This window comes from Battus philenor, unplaced genomic scaffold (genome assembly GCF_028537555.1).
Source record: "Battus philenor isolate CCGP_79_NKW_IND1 unplaced genomic scaffold, ilBatPhil1.0.hap1 SCAF_24, whole genome shotgun sequence".
NCBI lineage: Eukaryota > Metazoa > Arthropoda > Insecta > Lepidoptera > Papilionidae > Battus > Battus philenor.
In genome coordinates this window covers 11,924,218-11,930,217 of record NW_027181687.1, presented here as the reverse complement: position 1 = coordinate 11,930,217, position 6,000 = coordinate 11,924,218, and the positions used below count along the sequence as shown (strand labels likewise).

Sequence of the window (6,000 nt, the reverse complement as noted above, 5' to 3'; positions counted from 1 at the left end):
GAATAAAAGAAATGTACCTAGCCACCTAAGAGTAATAAGATGATGGAAGGAAGGCGCTGAAAGCAAGAAGGAATGAGAGAACAAATTGAAAGATATTGTGAAGGAAAAAAGGTAAAAACAAAAGAAATCGAGAAGAATGAAAGTGAGTGAAGAATAAAGATAAAAATTTAAAAAAACTTATTTGTAAACAAAGACCCTGATAACAACAAATTGGGAATACGAGAGGCCTCCAATAGCGGAGGCCACAAAAAATATACTTATATAAAATGATTGGTTATAGATATATAAGGTTTAAAGGGGTGTATTTATAGATCACTGGCTGTCAATATATGGTATACTTTATACAAAAACCAATGGTTTCAGAAATATTTAATAATCTAATTAAATTATACTAGGAAAAGGCATGCGTACGGTGATGAAATACGGATCCAAGACGTGGTCGCTTACGACTAGCGTCTTAAGAAGGCCCGAGGTAACCCAGAGAGAGAGAGAGAGCAATGGAGAGAGCTATGCTCGGAATTTCGCTGCGATATTCGCAGAAGAACCAAAATCACTGACTTAGCTCGAAGAATCGCTCTGAATTGGTCGATGGTCGTTGCAGCCGAAAGGTTCTCGAGTGGTGATCACGAGCTGGTAGACGCCGCGTGGTCAGGCTTTTTACCAGGTGGACCAACGACATTATTAAGGTAACAGGAAGTCGTTGGGCAGCGGTAGACCGGACATCGTGGCGATTTTTGGGTGAGAGCTATTCCTTCATGCTATGAATTTGTAACGTTCCCACTGTCACAATCCCTGTCCCAGACATGGGGAAAAACAGATTCCCCCAAAAACGAGGGTATTATATAAAGTAAGAAAAGGACCAATATTTAGCCACTTCCGCACATGCAGTGGTATTCATGCAAGCCCGCTGATAAATGCGTATGCGACAAACAATGCGAATTACACAACGGCTACCGTCAAATCACTCAACACGTGTTTCGTTCCTCCACGGGGCATCTTCAGGAGTTATGTTACACCGATTAGTGCCAAACACAGAGGCACAAACAAAGTGGCTAAATATTGGTCCTTTTCTTACTTAGGATGGACTTCCGCAAGGTAACGCCTTTACATTAAGTATTATATAAAAACAGAGACACTAAAAATGTTAATGGACATACATTTAATATAATGCCTCGTATTAAGTTAAATCTAATTTACTTATTAGCGTAAAAATAATAATAATAAATAAAACTTTCGCTTACAAAAGCGAGGTGGTGACCCGACCCATTGTCCTGTTTAATGCAGCATCTAAACGCCCCGTGAAAAACGAATCTGATCTTCACGCTCGATCTTATCTGCAGCTTCCGTTTCTTGGTAAATCCGTTAGTAGGGTCACCACGATTTATGGACGGACTTTTTTATAATCATTGACATATTTAAAGTCGTATCACGTATAAATGTTTTATTGTACAATTTTATACTCACGATCTGACCGTTCCACCCTGCTTCTTTCACAGATTCATCAACATGTCATCAGATCTTCGCTACCGTGACAGTTTATATGAGGATTTATTCAGGTCACAGCTATTTTATGCCACGTTTGATATATACGAGTAATTAGAGCAAAAATATGTATTAATAAAAATATATGGCAACACTTTTTAACGATTCAAGATGGCGGCTAATGAACGGCGATTATATGTGAAATAATTCTTATTAGTTCTTCTTCTCAACCAATGGACGCCCACTGCAAGACCTAGGTCTTCCCCAAAGATCAACACGATGACTGATCCTGCGATGCCAGCATTGCACGGCATTTTTTTTACTTTAACATTTTTTTTAATCTACCTTACCTATATTTTTTAATTTTTATTTTTTATTTTTCATGGCCCCCGCTATTGGGGCCCTCTCGTACCCCCTATCTGGTGTGGGACAGGGACTATTGTTTACATTTATTTAATTCTTCACAAACTTTTTTTTTTATTTTCGCTCTCTTCATTTATGTATCTTATGGTCTTTCATTCGGTGTTCATTCTACATTTCTTCTTTCATTCTCTTTCGCACTTTACTTTAACTATGTTGTCGGTCATCCTAGTGTGGGACCCAACCAAACCGACTTTAACGGCAGTGGACAATTGTTTGTGCGTATAAGAAAAGACAGGGCTACGAACAATAAATTGAGCTGAAGAGCCTATAAAATACATTAGTTTTGTGTATATAACTTGTGTATTTTTACCACAAGCCTACTGTGAGAGAGTGTGGGATCTGCCAGGCCTCAGGACCAACAGAGGATCGTGACCTTTTTACAAAAGTCTGTGGCGCGATAGTCACGTCATCTTTGTCAATCTTCGGCTAACGTAATTTTGAACTCGGTTCAGTCCTGATCGAACCAATGCAGCGATCTGCGACCTCATTGTCATCTTTTCATTGATCAAAACTTAGATTACTAACTACATGAAAAATTTGCGTTCTTTACCATCGCTATTACTATGTTGTTTCAATTTACACAAATAATTCTCAGTTGCTGAATTATTAACTCCTTTTGGTTTAAATCAGAATACCGGGGTTCGTTATTGTTAAAAACACTCAAGATACTTTAAAAGTTATGCTATGTTCTGGTCTTCTTTGGTTCTTCTTTTTACTTATTGACTCAAACAAGCGGTACTCTTTAATATAACTATCCGCGACGTGTGATTAACCAAACGCTATGGATTGCCAGCGCCATCTATCGGCGGTCTTAGAAGTTACAACGTTCAAACAGGTATATGATAATTAGTTGCGTAAATGTTAATCAACTACTTCTTGCACCTAATCGTAACCTTATAGCAGCAGATAAGGACCTGTTATACAAAACTAAACCGACAACACACCTATTGATACACTTTTCATATTTCCAATTAAGTCACTCTTTTCATAATTACGTTTTGCAAAAACCATGAGCGCCGCCCCGTCATAGATCTAACATGTCATTAGCTTCACAGACGCGTGTTATCCGGCAAAGTCATCCGGTAGAAAAACCGACTAAGTCGATAATAAGCAAAACTTATTACGCGTGCACTAGATATGAAATAACACGTGACAAACATATAATTAACGTCGCTACCGTTCGATAGATGGCGTATTTATGGCTTAATTAAATTCAAAGGTTGTTGAGAAATGTATTATATGTTATTAATGATTTGTTCTGAATATTTAATATTTTGTAAACTAATTCAAACCTTACCGCAGTAATGATAAGAATTAATTTTGTTTAGCTATACTTAATAAATGAATTTATAGACAAATTGGTACCGACCTCTACTTCTAGATAGATCGTGACCAATCAAACTATTTAGACGTGTTAAATAAAATGACTTGCGTAAAAATAATTGTAAATTAGTGGGAAATTTTTATATATATATTTATAAGTTGTGATTTTTATCAAAATTAATGTTTGAAAATCTTTGCAAAAATATAACTAAAAAAGAGTATTACCCATAAGCAAAATGTATTTCCGATACCGGGAATCGAACCCGAGCCTCCTGGGTGAGAGCCAGGTATCCTAGCCACTAGACCATATCGGATATTACCAAGGTAGTTTAAAAAGCTATACAGATATTATTTCTAAATGTAATTAATAATACAAATGTTATTAATATATTTATATTCCATGCCGTGTGGGGCGTAAATGACACCCGCTGGATTTTCCGTTCAGCCTTTTGTTACTTACAGCTTACTGTAATTACTGCTTATGTTAAAATAATCGACGATTCAAAAGCGCATATAAATGTCTACTCGAATAAAGATATTATGTATTACAAACAACTTAAAGTCAGTTTGTGGTAAACAATTTTTTTGTTTTAAAAAAATCCACTTTGTTTGGTAGATTGTTTTAAAATATAAGTGTTTCTCAACCTTTTTATATACGTAATGTAACATACATAATTTTTATTTTAAAGAGAGATGAACTCATGTCGAGTCCGCTTGCCCCATTATGGTGCGTGGGCCCAAAGTTAGGACACAGTTGTATACATTCACCTACGAATAAGTAATGCGTGTTAAAATAAAGGGTTTCACAAATCAAGACAACAATCTACTTATGTTCTGCCACGTTAAGAAAGCTGCCTCCGTATCAAAACGAAAGGAATTCTACGTAATTTACTATTGTTATGGTGCTGTGAGCAAAGAATGGTGGAAGCTCTTTGCGCAATATTACCTTTGTCGTACAAAGTTTAATCTATTTTATATATATATAAAAATTAATGTTTGTATGTCCTTCATAGAACCGTAAACTATGCATTTGATCTTGTGATGATCTTCAGCAAAGTTGTTGTGCCTAAAGCTACGAAGGTTTCCATGTTATTATGACCAATTTTCAACAGATGGCGCTACTGTCATTCCAATAAATTTCATATATTGTCGGAACGGGTCATGCTGAATTGAAACAAAAATATCGAACAAATAATGACGTTTCAAGCTTTGGCTACATAAGAATAGTGAAAATATTAAATTAATAGTCAAGAATAGTCTGTTCCGTCTGTTTGTTCCGGCTAATCTCTGAAACGGCTGAACCGATTTTGACGGGACTTATACTGGTAGGTAACTGATGGAATAAGGAGTCACCAAGAATACTTTCATTTTGGAAAAATTTTTAAACCCAAAAAAAACAACATATACTGATAATTTTTCTTTGTTAGATTTCACGCGGTCGAAGTCGCGGGGCGCAGTTAGTTTTCATTATATATTTTAATATAAATCACATCTATGTATTTTTATATATTTGGCGTATGCTCTTTAACCGCTGGAGCACTCAGGTTCTAGAGTGACACAGACCTGCCTTGTTAGGGTTTTTAGTAACTGGAAGACTGACCCTAACGGTCTTATTGAAACTCTATGAAGGACTGTATTTAGCAGTAATGTCCTGTGGCTTAAATGAAAAGGATCATATATATATATATATATATATATATATATATATATACTAGCTAATCCCGCAAACGTTGTTTTGCAAAAAAAAAAATAATATTTTAATTTACAAATAAAAAATAAGGGTTGATCGTAGAGGGGTGAAAATTTATGGTTGTATGTATTCTTGTATGCTGTATCATAAAAAAATAAAAAAAAATAATTTTAAGTGTGAAACACCTTTATCACTTAGGGGGTATAGAAAATAGATAGTAGCCGATTCTCAGACCTACTGAATACGCATATTAAATTTGGTAAAAATCAGTCAAGCCGTTTCAGAGGAGTTCAAGTTCGAACACCGTGACACGAGAATTTTATATATTAGATTTGTAATAAATATGCATCGTCTTTGTATTATAAAAACTTATATCATACGGTTTTCATTACTTGTGGAATGTATTCTCAAATTTATTTTATGTCATATTTATTTTATTACGATTTAAAAAAAGGGTTATGTATACTAGTTTGCAACCCGTGGCCTCTTGTTTTGGGTAAACAGTTTCGTCATAACAACCGCTCCTCCACAACGGAGAAAGTGGTTAGAGAGTGCTTACAGTCTGTGACGGACAGACAATCGTTCCAAGTAATTACATATTTATCAGCATTAAACGTTATTCGATTATAAACCGTATATTATTGGCATAAAGTTGAAATTTACGTGGCTGTGGATGCGGAAATCTTTCGTCCTCGGACGTCAAAACTTTAACTAAACCTTTGAATAGAACTACCATCTTTCCCTGTCTTTCCCGCTTAGGCTGTATTGTCCCAGTACTGCCTTAAAAGGATATTTTTTTAAATTTCAAAAATATTATAACTAAAGATCTTTTTTAAACATGCACCATGTTTTGTGAATGAACGGAAGAGAACAAAAGAAACTATGATTGATAAAAGAGGATGTAACAATAGAGATTGAGAAGGAAGAGAGAGAAGAACAAAAATAAAATAATAACAATGAAGAAATTATTGCTAAATAAGTTCAAAGTCCGAAATACGATACGGGGAACGATACGCCCACAATTACGAAAAAAACTCGCACCGTGTTTACAAAACTTCTTTTTGTGTTACATATAGTACATT

The 6,000-nt window shown here is 35.2% G+C and overlaps 1 non-coding gene across 1 annotated transcript; it reads right to left on the bottom strand.

Moving 5' to 3' along the window:
• Positions 1-3,470: 3,470 nt before the first annotated feature.
• Positions 3,471-3,542, bottom strand: TRNAE-CUC (transfer RNA glutamic acid (anticodon CUC)). The gene has a single exon. It is a non-coding gene; the product is annotated as a tRNA-Glu (tRNA).
• Between the last annotated feature and the right edge of the window lie 2,458 nt (positions 3,543-6,000).